The sequence below is a fragment of the Eretmochelys imbricata genome, chromosome 6, assembly GCF_965152235.1.
Source record: "Eretmochelys imbricata isolate rEreImb1 chromosome 6, rEreImb1.hap1, whole genome shotgun sequence".
NCBI lineage: Eukaryota > Metazoa > Chordata > Testudines > Cheloniidae > Eretmochelys > Eretmochelys imbricata.
This window is the reverse complement of record NC_135577.1, coordinates 37,888,108-37,913,770: the sequence shown is the minus strand read 5'-3', so window position 1 is coordinate 37,913,770 and position 25,663 is coordinate 37,888,108. Positions and strand designations below refer to the sequence as shown.

At 40.5% G+C, this 25,663-nt stretch overlaps 1 long non-coding RNA gene across 1 annotated transcript; it reads right to left on the bottom strand.

Annotated features, from left to right (window-relative positions):
• Positions 1-2,963: 2,963 nt before the first annotated feature.
• LOC144266142 (uncharacterized) lies at positions 2,964-4,993 on the bottom strand. Its single transcript, XR_013346431.1, has 3 exons — positions 4,884-4,993; positions 4,206-4,296; positions 2,964-3,228 (listed from the first exon to the last, which is right to left on the bottom strand). It is a non-coding gene; the product is annotated as an uncharacterized LOC144266142 (long non-coding RNA).
• Positions 4,994-25,663: the final 20,670 nt, after the last annotated feature.

Sequence of the window (25,663 nt, the reverse complement as noted above, 5' to 3'; positions counted from 1 at the left end):
GAGGCAGAATCCAAAGTGTGCCGAAGGACAGAGGGTTCAACCCTAAGATAGCTCAGTGAGAGATAATACAATGAAATAGACTCACATGGCAAACTTTGGAAGCCGAGCCAGATTTGGAACGCCCCAAAGTTCAGTGGTGTTTGGATCCAATGTTTTGGTTTGGCCCCCTAGAAAGACAGGCTCCATTTGAAAAAATTGAATCTGAATTCTGATTAGAAAGACCCCTAAACTCTGAGGACGTTTAAAGCTAAGGTTTTGACGCAGGTCAATCTCTAAAAAGCAACAAATGAAGCCTCAGAATCAATGTGCTGTTGAACAAGGCGCCCGTGAAAATACTACAGGGCAGCTGTAATATGACGGAACAGCTTTCTACATATTATAAATCCTGCTGCTGAGCTCTGTAAAAGCAGCAGACAGTGCAAGGAGTGAGAAGAAATAACAGTTCCGTAGTGAACTATAACAAATGAGTCTAGAGGCGATCAGAACCCGGACCAAGGATTCAAGGTCCCATTGAGTTCAAATAGTGCGGACTGGAAATATATAATTTGAGATGATTCCACTTGCTCATTTGTAAAGGTGAACTGAAAAGCTTTTAGAATTGCCATGACCTGAGTTCAGGGTTGTGTGCTTCTCCACGGATCGAATCACTAACACTGCAACAGTGCAGCCCCTATGCTGCGTTAGTGGAAACAATGTTAGAGGAGCATCTCACTCCCTCTGTCCTCTAATTCTTTCAAAAAGGAAACATTCTTTAAGCATTTATCAATTAAAAATATGGCCCCCATACACAAAATCTCTAATTTCACTTTTCAAAGAATGTTTACTGCATTAATAATTCTGGCATTTCTATTTGAAATCCATATATATCATCCTCAAAAAATAAGGGAATTTAATCCTGGGCTCTGTATCATTTTTAATAGTTTTAGTGTGTCCCATGAGCACAATCTCCTCCTATCCTCTAATACTAATCCAATAGAGGAGCTGGTTGAAAAATGTTTGCAGAATTGTTTTTTCTATTTTGCATCATAAATTTTGAAATGTTGCACAATTATGTAACTGGTTGCGGGGGGGGGGGGGATACTAACTAACATTAAATGTTGCAGAATTTCCTTTCTAATTTTCTTTGAAATTTTGAACTTTTCAACATTTCCCAGCTCTATTATTAAGCATTTATATAGTATGGCACATCTTCTGTGCACTTTAGGCCCGATTTTTACAGGTATTGTGGCCCCTGAAGATGCAGATAGGCAACTTGTGGAATTTTCAAAGCACCTAAGCTTTCAATGGGAGATAGGCACTTTTGAAAATCCCACTAGGCACACAGCTGCATATTTAGGTACCTAAATACCTTTAAAAATCTGGCCCTTCACTAATTTATCCCATGCTGTTTTAGGGCCTCATCTTGGAATCTGGCATGTAGACTGAGTGACCAACTTGGAAGTATTTCTTGTCCTGCTCTAGCCTTCCCCATTTTCCAACCTCCCATGCTCTGAGACACAAGGTCCCCAAATCCTTCAAATGATATTAATAGGTGTCAGGTTTAATACAAATAAGAAAAAACAATGAGTACTTGTGGCACCTCATAGACTAGCACATTTATTTATTAAATTTACTAACAAATAAGAAGTACTTTTTTGCACAACATACAATTAACCTGTGGAACTCATTGCCATGAGATTTTGTGATCACCAAAGTATAACTGAGTTAAAAAAATAATTAGATAAATTCACAGAGGATAGGTCCATCAATGGCTATTAGCCAAGATGGTCAGGGATGCAATGCCATGCTTGGGGTGACCCTAAATCTTTGACTGCCTGAAGCCAGGAAGAGATGACAGGAGTGGATCTCTCTAAAATTTCCTTGTTCTATACATACCCCCTGAAGCTCTGGTACTGGTCACTTTTGGAGACAAGATATTGGGTGAGATGGACTGTTGGTCTGACCTAGTATGGGAGCTCTTATGTTCCTCCTTCTCCCAGCAGAATCATTTATGGAGGATGGGATAGGATTTGGTCTTTAAGTGTTAGTGATCACAATAAGCCAAATCCAGCCAAGTCCCTACTTGGTCACTACTCCATTGACTAGGCCTTATTGGCCAAATAAGGATTGCTAGATTTAGCCCTTTATTTGTAAGCACAGAGACACTTTGCACAGGATTCTAACACACAATTTCTCTTTACATAAGCATGAGAAATACACAGAGTACACATCGTATAGAAAAAAACAAACACCCTGAATGCAATGGCCCCCACTCTAGCTTAGCCTTCTTTTGGGGGTCCTTGGGGGACCATCTGTGATCAGGTAGGCAGAGTCCCCCCTACCTCATTAAGCTCCTTCACCAACTTCCTTCATCTTGAGCTGGTAAAAATGGCTGAAAATGCCAAATAGATCTGCCCTTAACCTTTATAACCTTCTTGTCCCTCTCTCAGGTAACTCCTGGATCTGCCTTCCTAGGTGACTTCATTGCCAGGCAACTTCTTCTCAGACAAACCAGTTCTCCTGGTGGAGTCTAATATCCCGGATGTTTGCATGTGAACAGAAGACCATCCTGGGTTAACAACCCTTTTTTCGCAGCCCTGTATCACTACACCTTGGAACTTCAGTACAACATGTAGGCAAAGAGACCACAGAAAAGACAACTAGCCCCCATATTCAAAATGGAGTTTGCAGTCTGGTAAAGATACATACTGAGAGTTCATAACCTCACATGGAATTCATATATTAAACAGACAGATTCCCAAATCATCACACCATGAGGCTGAATGTCGGTCTTGAGGTTCTGATTGTTAGTATGGGGTTAATTCTACTTGGAAGGTGGAGCAGGCAGGGTCTGAATGATGTCCTAATTTACTTGTATTACAGGAGACTGTGACTAAGAGAATGATTCTCTGCCAGAGAAGTCTGGCACTCAGTAGAGTCCTATTGTTAGCCCCCGCTGAGGATAGAATTGCTAGCATTGGGTTTGGCACTGCAGATGGGAACTGTTTACCCACCTCCACCCAGTATTTCCTTATGTTGGTCTATCCTACTCATCCCATCATCTGGTGTTCTCTCTATTCAGTGGGCACAGACAGTCACCCTGACTAAGGTTACTTCCCTAGAATGACAATTTCCACCCCCATTCCTGCACCCAGGGAACATCCAAAGTGACCTCAGCAGTTGGATCTGTTGTCTGGAAACACTTCCAGGTGAGCGCACATCTGGCCAAATCATCCCTGCAGGTGAGTTCTGCAGCGAGAGAAAGAAAAAAGTTTAGTTGTTCAAAACAGGTAATCATTTCTTCTTATGCCTCTTTTTCAAACATTCAAAGTGAAAGGTGAAAAAAAATTGTTCCTGGTTTATGAATTGCGGGGTGACATTTTTCATGCTATTTGATTAGCATACCACAGAGGTAATGCCGGCAGCCTTTTTACCATCTGTGTCTGGCTAAGATGCGACCTTTCCTTGCTGGGGTGGACCATGTCATTATAAAAAAGACGGGGTGGCAAACAGGGGGTTCTTTAGAACTTGCTCCTCCAAATGTGATGACCTTCAGGGAACACAGCAAAAGACATCTGTTGGAGGGAGCGGAGGGCATCCCACAATGATGGACTGAGGACGAGCTTTTTTGTAGGTGGCTCACTGGCAGAATTCCTTTTTGAATGGTTTTGTTAATGCTGATAGGATTTTGTTGTAGTAATTATTATATGTTAGGGCACCTAGAGCTTTGTACAGGTATCTTTTTATTATTATTTAAATTGACAGAAATAATTAAATGGTCTAACCAGACAGCTTTACCCCTGCCAAATGTCAAAGGCCTGTTGCAAATAATGGAGGTGTTACACATTTCAGAAAAAGGTTGCGAGAATCGGAAAGTGTTGGGTAACCTACGTATAAATGTCACAACCAGCTCCCTCTTTACTGAACCAAATTCTGCACTCGCAATTGACTTCAGAGAGATCACATGGGGCATAAAGTAGTGCAGAATTTGGGCCTATTCGTTTATACCCTACTTAGTTTGGATGCGTGCATTCAGTGTAATACGAGTGTGGCACAGAAATGCTGGTAAAGGATTGAACTTTATTTCCAGCTGCTACTTATCTGACCTAGGTCAGAATTCCAAAGGTTAATTCCCCTATCACAAGGCTGAGGTCAGTATATATTGACTCGAATGGTTCCTGTTACACCCAGCTCCCATAAAGTCACGTGCTGATGGCAGAACTTACCCAAGTATTGAGAAAGGCTACCCAAAACTACTGACCCAAGGAAGTCAGCATCCATGGAGACAAGTATTCTGTGTTCTGCAGAACCAGTTGACTGGAAAATAAAAACCAAAGAAGGAAAGATTTTTAATCCTGTTCCATGCAGAGGTAAAAGTTACATTAGACATCTATCAGAGTAACAGCCATGTTAGTCTGTATTTGCAAAAAGAAAAGGAGTACTTGTGGCACCTTAGAGACTAACCAATTCATTTGAGCTTTGAATAAGCTTTCGTGAGCTACAGCTCACGTCATCGGATGCATACTGTGGAAAGTACAGAAGACGTTTTTATACACACAAACCATGAAAAAATGGGTGATTATCACTACAAAAGGTTTTCTCTCCCCCCACCCCACTCTCCTGTTGGTAATAGCTTATCTAAAGTGATCACTCTCCTTACAATGTGTATGATAATCAAGGTGGGCCATTTCCAGCACAAATCCAGGTTTTCTCCCCACCCCCACCCCTAACACACACACAAACCCACTCTCCTGTTGGTAATAGCTTATCTAAAGTGATGACTCTCCTTACAATGTGTATGATAATCAAGGTGGGCCATTTCCAGCACAAATCCAGGGTTTAACAAGAACGTCTGAGGAAGGGGTGGGGGGGGGGGTAGGAAAAAACAAGGGGAAATAGGTTACCTTGCATAATGACTTAGCCACTCCCAGTCTCTATTCAAGCCTAAGTTAATTGTTTCCAATTTGCAAATTAATTCCAATTCAGCAGTCTCTCGCTGGAGTCTAGATTTTTTCTGTTGTAATATCGCAACTTTCATGTCTGTAATCGCGTGACTAGAGAGATTGAAGTGTTCTCCGACTGGTTTATGAATGTTATAATTCTTGACATCTGATTTGTGTCCATTTATTCTTTTACGTAGAGACTGTCCAGTTTGACCAATGTACATGGCAGAGGGGCATTGCTGGCACATGATGGCATATATCACATGATGGCATATATCACAGATGTGCAGGTGAACGAGCCTCTGATAGTGTGGCTGATGTTATTAGGCCCTGTGATGGTGTCCCCTGAATAGATATGTGGGCACAGTTGGCAACGGGCTTTGTTGCAAGGATAGGTTCCTGGGTTAGTGGTTCTGTTGTGTGGTATGTGGTTGCTGGTGAGTATTCGCTTCAGGTTGGGGGGCTGTCTGTAGGCAAGGACTGGCCTGTCTCCCAAGATTTGTGAGAGTGATGGGTCATCCTTCAGGATAGGTTGTAGATCCTTGATAATGCGTTGGAGGGGTTTTAGTTGGGGGCTGAAGGTGACGGCTAGTGGCGTTCTGTTATTTTCTTTGTTAGGCCTGTCCTGTAGTAGGTGACATCTAGATACACACACAAAAAACTTACTGTGTATATGAAATTATATCAAACACATGACAGAGGCAGATAGAACAAATTGAACACTGAGGCCTAGCTAGAATATGATCTGTATTATTTTGCTTTTATTTATAACATTCTCCATGCACAGCAACCCCACATAGTAAATAAAGTTGGGAGAAACCAGAAGTAAGAATGTTGAAGGACACATCAACAGAAAAGTGAAAAGTCAGGGAGGATATGTTCTCTCGTCACCTCTTTCCCTTAAAAGACTCAGACAATGATGTCTACTAACAAGTAGCGAGGCTCTGCTGGCCATCATTTTTCAGAGGATGTTAGCTGTTTGTAGTACTATACATTAATTTGTTCCAGATACCTGAAAAGTTTAGGTTCTGACCCTGTGAGGTGCACACCACCTGGCAGGATCTGGCCCTGATCCTTTACATGGGCTTACAGGAATATAGTGCCACTGCTTAATAAGCCAGATTTCACAGATAGTTCTGATCTGATCTGTGTTGTGGAAGGAAGTCTGTAAAATCAAAGCTTGAAAGATTCTGGAGGCACTGTGGGCCAGATTCTGATGAGTTATTCCAGATTTAGAAAAAGGGAGCTGATCAGAATCTGGGCTCCACTGTTCATTTTAACATGAGGGTCTCTTCTACTACTGGTTTTCTCCTCTGATCACAGAGTAACAAACTACATTTGAATTTACACTATCACTCATTTGTCTTTAAAACAATTTGTTTAGTCTATGGGGCCTCTTTTAAACAAAAACTCAGAATTATGTGGCTCTGCAAGCTCCAGTGAATGGACTGGCCGCCAAGAAGCCTCCTCCAATTGCAAACTGGCTTTTTTGCTCATGTGCCTATGATTCATTATATCCTGTATATATACAGGTCAAGATACAAGTCTCCCCCATGCCGGAGCATGAAGTGGCTCGCACAGATGACGAACCAGTGATCCTAACAGATATGTATCAAGAAAAGCAATGTTGCCAACAGACGGGGAGAAGCAAACTCACCAATTTCCTTTAATAGCAGTACAGGCTTTACTAAGAGGCTGTGCCAGAAGATGGATGCAACTTGAACTACTGGATAATTTTTATCCTTTGCAGGAGTATAGCATGGTGCAACATTTTCTACCATCTGGGCAGCTTCCAATGCTCCATGTAATCATGACATCTGTGAAGAGAAGAATCTCAAGCTTCTAAACAACCATGTAGGTCTGTATCAAATAGTATGGTGGTTTGTGATCTAGTAGTGGACAAATGTCTACCTTAGACTGTGAGACCTCATTTCACTTGTGACCAAAGGCAAGATTTCAACCGAGTGAACTCAGTCACTCAATCACATACATAGCCTCATATGTTAATTGTTTTTCTCTTAATCCTAGAGAAATTAATTAATTAATATGTAATTGTTTTACTACCAGTCCATGATATTGAAATTTGTCAACAGGCCTTGATTGATGTAGTAACACTTAACATTTCTGAGGGATTTTCTTTGCTCAAAGAACAACATGCATTAACCAATGAATCCTCACAACATCCCTATGAGGTAAGGATTATCATCTCCATTTTATGGGCATGGGGATTGATGCAGAAAGATGAAGTGATCTTCCAGGGCCTCACAGTAAATCAGTAGCAGAGACAGGATTAGAGCTCAGCACTGACTTCCAGCTCTGGGCTTATTTCTACAGGCCACCCTGCCTTCCTACGAGCATCCCACCTACCACACTACCATACCCATAGGCCCTTTTTGTCTTATTTGTATTTAAACACAAATATATACAGCACTTCACACAGTTGTTGTCATTTCTTGTCACTTCGAAGTTTCCAGCCAAGCCTCAAGACAACTTCTACTTGTGTGAGTGCAGTTTTTTGCCCATATATCATTGCATCCACAGTGAACTGCAAACATAATTGGGAGCCTTAAACATCTAGCTACCTATTAATTTATTCACCTAAGTCCTGTTCATTCATTCACGTCAGTTCATTGTTGTGCAGAATTGCAGGCTCAATTCATTAGCGATCATCACTGGAAATCAGGTCCTAAGTGAGCCTTAAGTCTATGGTGATAAGCGCAATATGAGAACCTGAACAGTATAGAATAAAATGGATGCATTTTTATTGTAATTAATTGCCTAGTGGAACAGAATCATTTCAGAATTCACACCTCTGACTGTTGGAAAGAATTGTAACCTAGAATGATTGTACTGTTAGCTACAATAGAGCACTCATCAGCATGAACATTATTCCAAGTACATATAATAGGCAGTAGTTTGATTTATTAACAATAATTGTCTCATACACGCAGTCATAGATAAGTGAAGGCTTTCAAGTCACTTTTAACTGCCAAAGGCAAGCGAAAGAAGAAACACCTGATTGTAGTTAGACAAAGTTAGAAACCAGTAACCTGTATTCCCTAGGCAGCGTTTCTTCATCTAGTCTTGGCTACATTGGCAAATGGATGAGCTATGGCACAGCACCAACCCCTGCTAAATACCATTTTAAACTATGGGTTTGTGAATATTCCAGTGAAGCCCCTGGTCTGTCGGAGCTTAGAACTCAGGTGCAAAGATTTACCTTGGTAAAAACTCGAGCATAAAGTTTCCGCTGAGAAGGGTGCTCCCCCCACCCTCCCTTTTCCCCTATATTTTACACAAAGTGGTTTAGCTGATCCCAGCGTTAACACTGTTAATAATTAAAAAAAAAAATCCAGGACATACTATATGTGCTGGGAATGTAGGCTGGTGAAAAGTCACGCCAATGTGGAGAGTCCAAGCAGTGTACTTACTGGCAAAGCAGCTCTGTGGGAATCTGCAGAGCAGCAGAAGGCATCTCCATGCTGGTACTTCTTGAAGGGCAGTGATGGGTGAGAGCCAAGGGAAAAGCCTTGAGAATCCATAATATGTGGTTCCAATGTCACTAACACCCAACACGAGCAACACAGAGGAGCTGCAACTGTTGTTTCTTTCCATAGGCAGCCATTGGATAGGGAAATCCACTACTAGTATGACAGCCAAGCACACTTCACTCACATGAAGTCACTTTAGTTGTATCTGGGGAGAAATCAATATGAGAGTACTAGTTTCTCAAGCACCTAAGTGACTTAGAAGCCTAAGTACCATTTTCAGAAGTGATGTAGGCCTTTATGAGCCTCAGTTTCATCAACTTTCAGTGAGATTTAGGCTCCTAAAGCTGTGATTTTCAATGGAAGTTAAGAGTTATGTGCTCAGCTCCTTGAGCAGCTAGACTTTTTTAGGTTTCTTTGAAAATCCCAGCCTAAGTGTCTCAGATACTTTTGAAAATAAGACTTAGAATCTTAGGTCACTTAGGTGCTTTTGAAAATGTCACCCAATATTTTCTTAATTCACCCTTGCTCTTATTCTTAATATAGATTTGCAATATGTTTTAGCAGTGTATCAGTTGGTGTCAGTTTTTTTCCTTAGGAGTGAAGAGAACTATGGTAATGGTCCTTTTTCCAGTCTGCACATATCTAATATCTCTTTTTCAGCAGTACAGTTCTCTGTTGGATGTCTGCAGATATTGTGCCACAGGAGTTATGGTGACATAAATATTAATTCTACGTATGGAATATGGAAAGGCATCCAGAGTGCAACGCACACGAGAGAGTTTTGCCCTTCATTACACACCTTTCAACATCCAAACCTGCCAATGTGTGACATAAGCCATCAAAATGTGTGGCAAATGAATGAACAGCGTGACATATGTGTCTACTTTGCATCATAATTGACAAATTATGATTTATTATTAACCTAAAATCATGTTTTAAGGATGTTTTCTTATGGTAAGATTCAAGTAAACTGGTTTTGCAGTCTGTAACTGGTGAGGGGGCTGGGCAGGACAGGGCCTGTAGCAGATTGCAGAACTGGTTCATTTAATGCACAGTGACAGAAAACAGTCTTAAAAATAGGTTATAGTTAAAAAAAACAGGCTGCCAATTTGGCAACAAAATATAAGTGCTGCATATTTTGGCCAGGTGTGGCCCAAATGGGATTTTGGTGAATGGATCTCTCCCCAGACTAGTTTCAAAGTCAACTCATCCACTCCCCCTCCCTACAGATGCATTCTACCTACCCACATTAACCTTACCCTTCACTTCCTGCAGTTGGAAGAAAAATTCAAAAGGGACTTTTTTGCTCCCTCATTGACACTGCTTGAGTGTCCATCAATGAAAGGTTTGGGCAAATGAAGCACCATGTAAAGATCGGGGGGGTTATATGACCTTAGTAAGCTGCCAGGAGACAGGAAAACACTCTTGAACAATTGTACGGACCTTCACCGGATGCTGACACATGGGGAATGTTTGGACGTCAATGATAAAACCTCTATGTCGAATTGGACAACATCCAGCACATTTTGCAACACGAAAAGCACTCTCCACTCCAAGTTCTGCAATTCATTCATGATGCAGAGCTGAAGGACACTTTTCCTAATGTGTGGATAGTGTTGAGGATTCTGCTTATGCTGCTGGTCACAGTCGTGAGTGGTGAGAGCAGTTTTTGGAAGCTCAGGCTCATTAAAATATGTCTTTGATTGATGATGGCCAATGAGAGACTGACATCGCTTGCTATTTTATCACTTGAAAATGCACATTGGCCAGTCTTTGGATCTCTCTGACACCATGCTTCAGTTCATGCGGGCAAAGTTGAGAAAAGCGACCTTTTGAACTAAAGGACTAGGATTAACATTCTAAGGCTGTCACCTACTGTAACACAATTTAATAGTAGCCCACCCAATGGTGGTAACACATCAATTTCTTGATGTTAGTACCTTTCAGTTATTCTTAAAATTAAAAAGTTTCTATAAGCTTAGAGAAAACATTTTTTTTATTTGCTTATATATGACATGAATAAATATAGATTTACAGATCCTAGCGTGCAAATTTATCAACTTCTGTGACAGGGATAAATCATGCATGAAAATCGTGCATCAAAGTTGCAAAATGGGCTACATATGCAATGAAAAATAAGGTATTCAAAAGTTTAAAAAGTGGAGCAGGGAGGCGTCAAAGACACTCCTTGCCTGGGGCGCCACTTGGTCTAGGGCTAGGCCTGGCCATGGCTGTCAATCCAGAACCTTTCACCATCACTCAATTCTCTAAACAAACATATCTTTTTTATAATGTTATTGTTACTGCAGTTACTGTAAAGAAAAGCAATACAATTCTATGTCGTAAAAAATATAGTTTACATTGTTTAGCTAAACTGTAAGCAGTTATCCATGGGGAGAAGGCCTTTTTCATATAGGAGGTACTTAAACAAAACATAATGAAGAACATAAACTCCTGTCATGAATATAGGGGGAAGGGTAGCAACTTTTATGTATGCTTGGCAGCTGTACTGTATTGCCTTAGCGGTAAAGGGTTAAGCAGTTCAGATAACCTATTTGGCACCTGAAAGAAGATATTTTCAACTCTTGCAGGGGAAGGATTTGTTTTGTTGTTCTGTGGGTTGTTGTCCTGTTCCCAGACAGAGGGAAAAGCCAGCAGGTACACAATCTCCCAAAAACCATACCTGAAATATTTCAACTAAAACCACAGAAACTGTAAGTAGGGCAAGAAAATAGCTAGCTTATTTTTTGTTTTGGCTTGTGAATTTTTCTGTGCTAAAGAGGTAGTTTCATTCCTGTTTTGTAATTGTGAAGCTGAGCCCAGAGGGGAATCCTCTGTGTTTTAAATCTTTTTATTACCCTGCAAAAGTTATCTTCCATCCTGATATTGCAGGTGTGATTCTTTTACTTTTTTCTTTTTAAATAAAGTTCTTCTTTTAAGAACCTGATTGATTTCAGTGTCCTGAAGACAAAGGGTCTGGTCTGTGCTCACATTGCTAAGGCAACTGGTTGGTATTTTATTCTCAAACCTCCCCAGGAAAGGGGATGAAGGAGTTTGGGGGGATATTTTGCAGGGGTAGGGATTCCAAGTGACCCTTCCCTGAATATTTTGTGTAAATCACTTGGTAATGACAGCAATATCAGTTGAAGGAATTAGTGCCTTAGAGAAGTTTTAACCTAAGCTGGTAGAATATAAGCTTAGGGGGTCTTTCATGCAGGTCCCCACATCTGTACCCAGAGTTCAGAGTGTGTGGGGGGAAATCCTGACAACTCCTTAGGTAAAATTTGGTTTATTTTAATTTTTATATGACTCATCTGGATGGCAGGACAGTTGTATTGACTGCACAGGGTTTATTTTAAAAAGTCAGAAGTACATGGTCATGTGGCTTTTAGCTCAATACACATTTTCAGTGTGCATCCGATGAAGTGAGCTGTAGCTCACGAAAGCTCATGCTCAAATAAATTGGTTAGTCTCTAAGGTGCCACAAGTACTCCTTTTCTATTTTCAGTGTGTGTTTCAAGTCTGGATTTAGAAACGACCATCTCTAAGACATAAGGCAATGGCAGACGTCCTCACTTGCACCATGCTCGCCATTGGAGAACTATTTTATTGTTATGACACCCATCACAGTGATGTCTAAATACAGTGAACTTGGCTTAGATTGAGTGCTTAATTAAAAGAACAGGAACACTGTGCTTCCCAGTGAGAAGAATAATCAAACTGAGAATAATCAGCTGAAAGCCTTGCAACTCTTTCCAAATGTGGTCAGATTTGTACATGAACATAATGCCAGCAGGGGTAAGATATCATGGAGCCGTCCCTTCAGCTTCCATGAGTGTCACACTTGGACAGCCAGGTCCAGAGGAGTGGAGGCTGTTCAATGGGTTGGAGAAGGAGAGATGGTCTTTTAGGTAACTTGGGCCTACACGGGTTTGGGCTATAGGGAGAACTAAAGCTACTGAAATGAAATTGTCCATGCTGCATAGTTTTTGGCCGAGCTATTGAATTCCACTCCTGGTGCGCTGCTAACGCAGGAGTCGGACAGTGACTGATATAAGCAGTCTTATGGTAGGTAGTGACTAGCACTTTGAATTTCACCTGCGCGTCTACTGGCAGCTAGTGCCCTAGGCTTGCGTGCGGTCGATAGTAGCAAATTAGTTTAACAACAAAAGGTGGGGAGCCTGTCCTAAAAAAAAGTCTGAACATTCTGATTCTCTTGCTTCTCTGCACGCTGCTGCTCTTGCTGCCACTACGCAATTACTTGCGCTAGAACAAGGGCAGCACTGTAGAGCTTCCCTTGCCAAGAGGATGAAAATGTCCTTGTGTGACAGATGGTGCTGCTGGCCCAGAGGGTCACTAACACCCTCATGTGCTCTCTGCACTTAAAGAAACATGGGGTTTGGGGGGAGAGGAGGGAAGGTGGGGAACATTTTACTCCATTATCATCCTGGATACTTAGAAGGGGAATGAAGAAGTTCAAACATTAAAGAATGGTGGGGTTTTCCTAAGATTACTTAGAGCAAATACATTAGATTTCCTTGACAAAAATTTTGAGAAAATATAAGCCATGAATACTAGATATGGAATGACATTATGGCCCAGAACCATGGGCCTGTTCCTGCTCTGCGCCAACTTTGCAGCCATAGAACTAGGAGATCTAGCTCCCCTTTGAGCAGGGGAATCCATGGGTGATGCAGAGCCACTGTAGTGGTTCCCTGTGCCGTCCCCCATATACCGGGGCACATCCCGATTCTCAGGAATCCACTGGCTGCTGGAGGGGCCTGCTGGGGCTGCTCTAATTTATGCTGGAGACCAGACCAGCATCTGTCTGCCTCTAGGATCCAGGCAGCATAAAGTTGGCTTAAATCTTTTTACCACCCCTCTCCAGTCTTGCTCTCGACCAGATCAGAGGATATGTACCCTGTGATTGTGGCTAGTGTATTGCACAAACTGTGCAGGAAGAGTTACAAAAATATTACAAGCATCTGAGAGTGATTTATAACTTGATTTCTCTGTGCATCTTTTGCAGAAACTAAGCAAGCTGTAAGTTATTCACCGAAAAAGCCCTAAGTTATGAATGAACTGCCAGCTGCTGTGCCAAATAGCTTGTACCAGACATTTTTCATAATTGCATTTAGCTAAGAACAAATTTGGACTCTTTCATGTGCTGTACTGTATGTATCTGTATGTATGGAGCTCAGAAACAATTATACAAAATACTAATTCCCATAAACTTGCATGCTTACATAGAGAACCTCTGATGTTCTGTGATTCCAACTGCTGCAGGACTGTGTTTCAGAATCTCAGCTTTCATTAAAAAATAAATAAATCTAGTGTTCATGGTTGTGGAAAACCCCCCTCAAAAACAGAACTCGATGTAAACTGAAGCAATGTCATCCTCCTGAGTCTGCAGACAGCTTGAAACAATGGTTCTAAGTGTGAACTGCTCCTTTCATCTCATTTCTGGTCCCCATGGCCTTGGAGTTCTGGATTTAACCATTTTTCAAAGTGCCACAGAATTTACCTTTTTTTCTGCAGACCTTGCCATTTCGCTACTGCTAGGCACCTAACATTTTGTCTCTCTGCCCTTCTGGGACCTATCTGCAACTGCCTCTTATTCTGCAGTTTTCCTCAGAAGGGGGATTTAGCTAAATTACAGAGCATATTCCCTGCACTCTCCATTCATTTGAGCAACCTACATAATTCACTTGTGGAATTGCCCTTAGAATAATGTGGCCATACTAAAATTATTCTATTAAAATTGGCATACCTTGCCATACCTTCATGTCTTCTCTATGTACATCACATATCTATTGCTGATACCATGTGATAAATTGCCAGACCATGTGATAAATTGCATATCCAAGGGATAAATGGCATTTTTCAAGCACCTTCAACCACCATGGCTATTTTTAACATTCTCTGAGCAGCTTCAAACATTAAATACACAAGCCCTAAGCTGCCTAAAAATGCACCTTCCAAATGAGGAAATTGGAAACTTCCCCTCCCCCCCATAATTACATTGTTCTAAGGTGCAAACTGAGCAATATTCAGCCCTAGCTCAGTGATAGACTTAAGCTTTTATATCTCATGATCTATGAGGAATAGAAAGAGGAGCTTTATCCCACTGGAAAGACAAGATTCCCAACTTTGTGTCTGTCATTGTTGGGTCTCAGTCCCAGATTGTTTCCCATATCTGAGCCTTGGTTTGTTGAGAGTCATGTCAAGAAGGAACAAATGAACACCCATCCCGAGTTCTCCTAGCTCAAAACCTGGCAACTGGCAAAATATCTCAAATATTACATATTTGAACAAGGGCTTCCAAGATATGATTAAAATATTATAAGCTATTTTTATGAGAGATGCAATTATATAAGAAGATTTATATTCAGCTATTGCAACTTTCATGTCAACTGTACTATGCTCAAGGCTACTGTATCTGCTTTCAGAATTTTCTGAGACAGCTAAAGACACAGGCCCCGAGAAACAACAAGAAGGACAAGTGCCCGTCATTGTATATGGAAAATGAATCCTTCTGTCAACTCCAGACCAAGCTCAGATTAATATGGATTTACAATGAACATCACCAGTGATTCAAGCAGGGTTGTAATTGTTTTGCAGCTAATCCAAAACTTTCTTCTACACAGACATAACCTAATTCTAACTTAGCGAGACAGAACAGCTTGACACATTTGTTATCTAAAGACCACTTCAGCCAAAGAACATAATGAAAAAGCATGGGAACTTGACTCAGGAGCAAAGACTCTTCTTTAATACTTGTTCCAAAAAGAAAAAGAAAAAGGGGCCTCTATTCCCTCCTCCCCCTGGCTGCTTCTTATTCTTGAGGCTGTAATTTTGCCCCAAGGACTGCTTCAAAAAAACCCAAAAAACAAACAAACAAAAAAAAACACCAACCCACATTTTCTTTTATGGGATTGGCTAACACATCTCAGCCTAGTGGAAATACAGCCTGCTGGGGAAAGGGACACACTTCTTATTCTTTTCTTGCTCAATTAGTGATAATGACTTCTCGCAACCTTAGTAGACAGTAACACTCGCCTTGTCTTAGTGTGGTTATTAATAGCTAGACTGTGTCTTTGCTCAGTGTTCTGAGTAGGGAGTAGCATGTAGGTGCACTATTGCATGAGCTTCCCCTGGGAGGAATTGTGGGTGAAATCCTGACCCTATTGAAGTCAATGACAAAACTCCTGTTGAGTTCAGTGGAGCCAGGATTTGACCCTGTTACTCTTGCTCCTGGTTAGGTGGGGGTATTATTTGCTATTCTATTCTATTCCAATCCGTATCAGCTCTTTCATCACCCTCATCACCATAGTGACTGTCCGAGCACCTGCTATATACCTTTGCCAAGTGTAGCATGTTCCCCCATCTGTCTCACTGGTGTGCATGAGGAGCCTCAGCCAAGACCCTGCCCACTCCCTGCTTCTCTCCACCTTGGGGCAGAGCAGTACCAAACATGGAGCCCCTGCTCTCCCTAATCCCTGCCTAGTGTAGCTCTGCAGGGGTTATGGAGATGGATTTTTTACCCCCTTCCCTCCCTGTATTAAGGCCAGGCACAATCTGTCTTTCTATTGCTAAGAATTACTTAGATAATCATTCATAAGAGTTATCATTGTAAACTTCTTTATTTAAACTATAAAAACCATTAGTGAGTAAACAGGTATGGATACTCCTGTTGTATCATAACAAATACATTTAAGAGTCCCCTCCTTAATATGAGCTGATTTCAAAGAAGTCAAAAGTTAAAATCAAAGAACAAAGCCTCGTGTCCTTCAAGGTTTTCCTTATGCACTGCATTATGAATCCACTGTGGGCTTCTGTGACTCTTGAACAATACAAAGTCAGGTCAGTTTCCCTGAATCAAGAGAACTGGCTTGAATCTACAATCCTTATCAATGGAAAACCAGTATTGCTGACCCACAGGATACAAAAATACTAAGCCAGGCCCCCCAAAATCATGAGCTTGGCTTAAAACTCATGATTTTTAAAATAATAGTCAATGTGAGGTTCTTTTTCTTTGCCTTCTGGTTTCTGAGCCTTTAGGATGCACTTGCTTCATGTTTCCAAGCTTTTCTCTGAAACCATGAGGGCTAGAAATGTACTTTTTAAAACAACTGAAAGCTGAGATTCCCAAGCAATCTTTAGATTTCAGCAGCTGGGCATTTAACAAACAAACAAAGTGAGACATGCAATAATATAATGGGAGTTGGCAACACTGCAAAACTTCCCTTGAACTCAATGGGGATTGCCCCCGGAGTTTGTGTCCAGTACAGTATAGGAGCAGCCATGGTTTAGTGATACGTGCGGGAGCCTTGCATTCGGACCAAGGATAGAGAATATGGTCTGATGAATATTCTTCCAATTCTTGATTTGCTTTGCGGTGTTTGGAGCAAAGCTGTTTAAGAGACTCAGGATTTCAATTTAAAAAATAACAACAGACTTTATGAAGAGCAAGGGATTAATCAGACTAAGTTACACAGAAACTAAAGAGGGAGTTCTGTGGTTCCCAGGATTTCAGCCCACCAGCAAAGCTCTTCAGCAGCGTATCAAATTACAAACTCATCATCAGAACAACTAGCTCATTGGCTGATCCCTGAGGTCATGACATTGTGAAAGCAGTAGCCATACGCATGCTAAGAGCCAGGTACAAATACATTAGCAGAATTGCTAGGAGTAGCAAGTCCAATGAACCTACCAGCTCATGTATTTGTAGTATCACGCTCCAACCCTGCACACTTACCGTGAATTTCAGCACAATGTTTTAGAGGGAACTGGAGAACATGAAACATGCACTCAGGTGCAGCAAGAAGTTTTAAATTGGTGCTGATGAAGGAAGCTATTGCTTCATTGCATGTATTCCTGCCTTCTGATGATGGTGAATGATTCATTTCCTTCTTTAGCCAAGGGTCTAAACCTCGGTGACAAACACTGAAAGAGGATTTCACCATGTCAAAATGTATATACTCTTTTCAGTGCTGTCAGGGTATCTGTTATTGAAATTGTGGTTTCCCTCTGGGCAGCTCAAGGCTTTCACTTGATGTCACAGTTATACTGATATAAAGAATTAACAATATAGCTCTTAGATTAGGGGCAAAGTTTTCACTCAGATGAAAGCAGATGGATCAAGTCCAACTGCAGTTAATGAAAACCAGTTGTCTGAGAACAAAATTAGGCCTTCATTGTTCATTTGTATTGTTCACAACTCCTTAAGAAACTTGTTACATCATTTTAAATGTCTTCCCCACCCATGGAAATACTCCAGACCACTTGCAGAGGTACCCATACTGAAGCAGAACTCTGCAAAACTCCCTGCAGTTCTCTCACAGGATGACATGTTGCCATTTTCACTAGCTGCAATGATTGTTTTCACATGGTTATAACTCTGAGGCTTGTGAAGAGACTGACAAAACCTTGGGGATTATGTAGGCCTCTCTGGCACTTCAAGGGAGATGCTCCACATCCCAATTTCAACCTACGGACCAATCTCTTTAAGCCATGTACAATAGCAGTGGAGCAGAAAGCCATCTTCAGCTCCCAGGGAATTTGTAGGCTTCATGGTGATTCAGATCCAGATCCTATTTAGATGTTCTGAGTTGGTCAGAGTGGAGCTCATGGGAAGTGGGTGGCCAGGAGTCACTATCTCTAACGCTTGTCTGAAGCTAAGCCATGAATCAGCAGGGCAGACATTTAGACTAGAGAAGCTCACAGGATCAGGGTTAGCTTATTAGCTATGCCCATGGTCTACTCAATACAGCCAGTTGCAGCTTCCTGATTCTGGGCCTGATTCTATGCTACCTCTGGTCCTGATGTACTTAGATCAGCCTTAGGACTGCTCTAAAACATGCTAGATAGCTCTGTGCATACACCCCTCCACTATGCTGTCTACACTGTGAGAATAACTGGAATGAAGCAGTGTTCCCTACATGCTAGGTCCAGAAGCACTGGGTGGAATAAGAGGATAAGAGCCAGATGTGCTTGCTGTAGCCCAGATAAGACAAAGAGAACTCTCTCATACTAGTAAAGGGCCCAGATTTTCCAAGAGTATTAAAATATATGGTGCCTGATTCCCCACTGCCTGGGCATCTTGTGTCATCATTTACACCTGTATAAAATAAGTGCAAGTGAGTGTAAAAAGCTACCATCAGGGAGTGGAGAATTCTGATTAGGTAGCATTTTACACTTACTATACACTCAGTGGTCTCAATCTGCTGGGCACAGCTGGGTTTGTTTTCTGTATTTTGTACAATACTAATCGCACTTTGGGTACCCAAATAATAGTAATAATATATAATGAACAAAAATAAATAATAATGTGCTAACCCAAATTGCTGAGAAATGAAGGCAATGTATGAACATTCAGATTACCCTGTGTATGCAATTAACTGACAAATGGCAATCTGTCCCAAAGTGATGTATCAAAAAGAAGCAGGCATTATGTGTAAGAGACATATAGCAACTGAAAGAAAACACTCAGCATTTTAATCTGAAAAATCCACTTATGTTCTCATTTTACATTAATATGCTTCTTGTTACCAAGTCACCAGGACTGATAGCATCAGATAAAGCAATTTATGGGATACAGAAAATGTTATTGGCCAAAAAGGCATATATACTTTAAAGTTACCTAGTCAATTAAACATTTATTAAAATAAACAAGGAAATAAAACCTGTATCAAGTCTGACTCAGTTTAAAAACAGTATGAAACTGGGGGGTTTGGCAGCTGAGCCAAGCTATGTAACTTTATCCAGTCTTGACCAAAAGAAGGAAAAAAAATCACTTGAGACCATGAAGAAACTAACAAAAAATACAATTGCCAGAATCGTTACTGCACAGAAAATAAAGTATGAGTCCATCTTCTCCTTCTTTCATATAATAGCAATGAGCATATAGATAACTTTTCATCTTCAAAACATGTTACAAACATTATCTAATTAGTCCTCACTATACCCCAAAAGGCAGGGAAATAAATGTTACAATCTCCATTGCATAGAATCATCCAAGGCTACAGAGGTTGTCCTTGGCAAATTTAGGATTGAAACTCAAGACTTCCTGATTTCGAATCCTATGGTCCCCCCCATTAGTTGCCATGAAATTGGTGGTTGTGGAAGTTGCCTCATTGACAGTTGTGGACATTTATGTCCATAAGAACTGGTGAGTGATTGAATAAGCTTCCGCACATTGCCCAGCCTACGTGCCTCAGCCCTGACCCAGTGGGACCACATGTAGGTGTGCAAAAGTAGCTTTGTTTCCAAGTCCATACAGTCCTAATCAATTAGCAATTGTGATGGCATTTGTGTATTGTGGGTCAGATGGTTGCCATTAAATGTCAACCTTTGCCAAGTTACCACATAATGGTATATGGAAAAATCATGTTTCGTGACACCTTTATGTAGTAACTGTTGGGAAATATGACTTTTAATGGAAACTACTCTGCCTTCAACACAAAAATCTGTTTAAGATACTTATTATATACAATGATAATGTCCTCACAGCATCCCTCTGAGGTAGGGAAATATCCCCATTTATCACTATTTTACAGATGGAAGATTGAAATCAATGGAAGTTAGCAAACTAACTCCTTTTGAGCATTCAGCCCTAAGTGACATGACCAAAGTCACAGAAGAAGTCTATGGCAGAGCAGGGAATTGCATTTACTTACCAGAGTCCCAGGCTAGTGCTCTAACCACTGCTCCATCCTTCCTCTCTAAAACTACCATCCATCACAACGACTGGACTTAACCAACTATTGGATTTAACCAACCAAACTTACTTCAAAACATTTCAGTGATATTAACGGACTTGACTTCTTAATTCTGAAACCAGGAACAAACCTGAATGAGACAAATATCTGAGCTGATTGACACTATAAAATAAGATTGGTGCTGTAATTAAATATGGAGAAGGATGTGGATAAATTGGAAAGAGTCCAGCGAAGGGAAACAAAAATGATTAGGGGTCTGGAACACATGACTTATGAGGAGAGGCTGAGGGAACTGGGATTGTTTAGTCTGCAGAAGAGAAGAATGAGGGGGGATTTGATAGCTACTTTCAACTACCTGAGAGGTGGTTCCAGAGAGGATGGTTCTAGACTATTCTCAGTGGTAGAAGAGGACAGGACAAGGAGTAATGGTCTCAAGTTTCAGTGGGGGAGGTTTAGGTTGGATATTAGGAAAAACTTTTTCACTAGGAGGGTGGTGCAACACTGGAATGCGTCGCCTAGGGAGGTGGTGGAATCTCCTTCCTTAGAAGTTTTTAAGGTCAGGCTTGATAAAGCCCTGGCTGGGATGATTTAATTGGGGATTGGTCCTGCTTTTGAGCAGGGGGTTGGACTTGATGACCTCCTGAGGTCCCTTCCAACCCTGATATTCTATGATTTTATGATTCTATGATTCACAGTCTAATGATGCAGTTTTGGTTAATTAGTCTTGCTAGTTTTAATAGTCTGGGTAGGAGGGAGTAGAACTTTGTAAAGGCGAGTGTCTTGTGTATGTTGAGTCTCTGATGCACAGGTTTGTCTCAGTAACAGAAAACCCTGTAGGTGGTCCAGATCACAAATGCTTCCTGCCTGAAAAATATGAACAAGAGAAGACAAGTGTTCCATGCAGATACATGGGGCAAGAGTGACCATGTCAAGGATTTTTCTTAAACTAAGCCATTTGTGTCTGTGAATACCTGCACATCTATATACACACTGATAAAGGGCTGCACTGGTAACCTTGAAGTTTGAATGGTCTCCAGGGTATCTCACAGCAAAAGAGTATAACCTGCATTACAACACGTTGTCATGCCTTAGCAAATATACTAGAGTATAGGCTGCAGAAAAGCCTGCTGTCAAATGGTCACCACAAGATGCCACGTCACCCAGTAACCTGCTTCTAATGTTCCATCTGTTTAAAGGCCTATCCACATGTATCTGTTCTCCCTAGACATGTGTGTAAAGTTTTATTTTCCTCCTGCTTCTTTCCTCTTGTTATTCTTAACCTTACCTTTTTAGGGCACACTGCCCAGAACGAGTCTGCTGCAGGCTCAGACTGCGGAGTCCCATTTCAGCTGATGTTCTGACTCACCCTGGAAAGATTACTCTGTTCCCCTTCTCATTCAGTAGCATGTGCTCCTTTTTAATTTTATTTTGTGATCCAAAACCCTGGAGCCAAATCCATCCCTAGTGGATTCCATTGAAGTCCACAGAATGACATCAGGGGTTGATTTGTCCCTTGAATTTAATATAATCGAAGTCCCTTATCCTGTATGAAATAGTAAGCTTCATAGATATTATTGTTGTTAAATGTGCCACCCATCACTGAGAAGTATTGATTCGTCTTATTCTCCATATTTGTACATCTAAATCTATATATTGCCTTTATATTATGCAAAGAAAGAAAATGCATTCTACTAGTCAAGATAGCTCTCTACTGAGACAGCTATCAACATGCTGTATAGTATTGCTAATCTCCTGGTTTAATGAGATATCCAAATTTATAAAAACATTCACCTCTTAAATGATTTACTAAACATTCCAAAATACAAGTAACTACCATGTACTATTGCCATCTAGTGGAAAGGTAAGTAAGAACACAGGTTTCCTTTAATTTAATGAATAAAACTTATCATCCATGATTGTCAATGGTGATTATTTTAGATAATTTAGAACACCTTGAAAGACATACTTTAAAATTAATAAATCTCCTTATGGTTACCTTGCTCTTTTCTAATGGAAATCAATAGTCCCAAGTCCATTTCTCAGTATGGTTATAGGAAAAGTGTTTTTTGGAAACTAACTGATATGCAGTTTGTCACCTCAACTTGCAGAAACTTAGCTTGCCCTCCTCTCTTTGATTAAATATAGCAGTCACTAATCCACTGATCTAAATTTAAATACAGAATGTTAGTGGAAGCACATAGTCTCATGGATGTATTTCAAAAACACAACTACTGCAAACAGAAATCACAGTGTACCTGTGCAGTTTCTCACTGGTTAGTTAAAAAGAATAAAAACAGTGTAATTGTATGGAATTAAAAGCATACGCAGGATTTGGGAAGGGTGGTGGATTAAGCCCTGATAGGGAGTTCTTGCACAGCAGAAAGGGGGACTGCTGCACAAACTACAATATCTTAGCCTGCTTGTCAGGCTAAGATATTGTAGTTTGTTGCAGCAGTTCCTTTAATGAAGTTGCATCTGCTGTAACTTTCAAAGAAGCCAGCAGAACTCAATAACTTAATAGCTGTTCTTTAAAAACAATCACTGCGGATGCAAACTGCCATTTCATCACAGATTTTAGATAAAAAGATGAGCATGTTACAGATACACTGTATACTATATTTTTACTAGATTCTTGATCATTTACAGTTCACCCTAAAACTCCCACACATTTGTTTCTTAATGTCCATCGTGATCCGTTAAACCTCACTGCAGCAATGTTCCCATAGGAATGTGGCCTTTTGCCAGCCTCTCTCATGAACATTTCATTAATCTTCTTGGCTCTCATATGAACTACAAAACATTATTGGTTAGCAGTTTAACTGTTTTGCTTCCACATGTGCCAAAAATGTGAGAGTCACCAGGCTTTCATTTTTTTAAAAGTGAAGCAACCTACATAGTAACTAAACTGGGATTTTACTGTCAACATGGCAGTCTCAAAAAAGGTAAAATAGGTACAGAGATATCTTGTTGTTGAGCTGAATGTGCGTGTCACACTTTAAAAAAACAGGCTGAAAATGCCTGCAATTTCCCCAAGTATTCAGATCACTATCAAATGTGAAGATCTACAGTCTTACAATTGCAAAAATATGTTTTAACTAAAGTTTTATTTTACCATGTTATGCTATTCTCTCTGACTTCTTTAATACTATAGGCCATATCCCCTACCCACCTCAGAGGAGCACTTTTTATAAAATGTCCAACACTTCTGGATTTTTTAAGTTCTACTGCATACTATCCTCTGGGCCTTATCCAAAACCTACTGAAGTCAGTGGAAAGACTCCATTGACTTCAGTACACATTGGATCAGGCCCCTTGTGAAGAAGGGCCAGCTGGGATGGGGACATGGCTGACCAAGCAGGCAGAAGAGCTGGGTTCATCAAAGGGGTCAATTCTAACTCCAGATACTTATGCTAAATCCCTATTGAGTCCTAAACACACAGACCCGCTGCAACCCACACCATAATTGGACTGGCTGGTTAAACTGACGGTTTGCTAAAATTGCATTCTGATTAATTTACAGATTTTTTATTTCCAAATGGGCAAAGCCCTCTTTACTGTAATTCACAGAGCCTCACCCTGAGAATCATGGCATAACAAGAAAGTGTCTCAGGCAGCCACTACTATCCCCAAAGCTAGAAGTTATAAATAAATATACAACAGGACTCTGCCAGAGTGAAAGCCAAGATCAAGGCCGAGTGTCAGAATACTCCCTGAAAAGAATGATGGTATGCAGTACATCCTGCATATTCCATCAATAGCGGCGCTATATTCAAGGTAACAGGATACCATGTACTGGGTATGCTAGTGCAGGCATGTTACTGAATCCTAGGACAATCTAATACAATGTCATGTTAATTAGAAAATGCTGAGTAATACTGGACTGATAGAGAAAGGTAAGTGCTATTAAATGACAATGTGGCAAAAGATTAATAAAAGAGAAGCTGTGTTTGAAATAACAGGGATGTCTCTATTCCCTGGGACAAATCTCAGGAGGTCATCTAGTCCAATCCCCTGCTCAAAGCAGGACCAACCCCAAGTGAACCATCCCAGCCAGGGCTTTGTCAAGCCGGGCCTTAAAAGCCCCTAAGGATGGAGATTCCACCACCTCCCGAGGTAACACATGCGTTAGTCGAGCTGTGTGAATAACTGATTTTTCAGTTCACTAGCTATTCCAAAAAAAGAAACTATTTTTGGCTGACCCAAAAATGAATTTTTTCAAAATTTTTGGCAAATCGAGAAGTAAAAAATAAATAAATGAATAAATACAAATAAAACTGTTTCAGGTCAAGAAAAATGTTTTGTTCGACACAAAATGATTTTTGGTGACTCAAGAAGTAAAAATAAAAATTGTTTCGGGTCAAGCAAAATGTTTAGTGTGACACAAAATGTTTTGTTTTGTTTTTTGGTTTGCCAAAACTTTTGAAAAAAATTGCATTTGGGTTAACCCAAAATTAAACATTCCATTTAGGATTTGAGTGAGTTGTTTATGTTTTGTATAGAAAATGTCAAAAGGCAACATTTTGACTTTTCCAGATTTTTTTAAAATATGAATAAATTTGGCAATACCAACATGAATTTGTGAAATGTTTTGATGTTACCAAATCTGCATTTTTCATTGAAAAAAAAAATTCAACTGGAAAATGCTGCCAAGCTTTATTCCTGAGCTCTTCGGGGCTACACCAATCTAAATCCCTCTTAAAACTTGACTCTCTTTCTTTGGTGCCACTCATCATAATACAATTAAGACATGAAACCTGCCCAAGTGGAAGACTTTTTTTGTTATTGTTCACAAGATAGTTACCTGTAAACATGAAGTAGTTCTAGCTAATTGATCTGTCTAGGTTCTTTTCTGGTGGATGAGCCCACCTTCACTGTGGTATATGAGCATGTCACTAATTATAAAGCATACACACAAAGATATATTTCTCTCTCTTTTCCCTGGACTATGTTTATTTTAAATGTTTTTGGGATTGATCTAAATATTTTTCTTTACAGATGTGCTATTGTGGGAAACCTCAGTCAAGTATCTGTGGGCCTGGTTCTCATTTATAGCGAGGCCTGCTCTGGGAGTAGAAATATAACTTATGACTACTTTAGGGCCCCTTTACACTGATAGAGTGGCATAAAAGGGATATAGAGTAAAAGGATTCAGGCCTTGGGTTTTGCAATTTGCTCCAAAAGTGCTAAGGTCTGTGAGGTAGTTAATTGTCCTTTGTTAGAAATGACCTCCCTAATTCTCTTAGTCTTAATTCTGTTCTGACAAATTAAGGTCAGTTATTTTAGATTTCCATCTTCACATTTGATGAGTTTGCTTGGGTTTCAGATGGTGGTGGTACAGTACTGTCTTTTTAGGAGAGTGCATTCTCACCCAGTTCAATGCCACAATAGAGATTTATTTTAGCAACATCCTGTCAGAGAATCATAAAATATCAGGGTTGGAAGGGACCTCAGGAGGTCATCTAGTCCAACCCCCTGCTCAAAGCAGGACCCATCCCCAGTTTTTGCCCCAGATCCCTAAATGGCCCCCTCA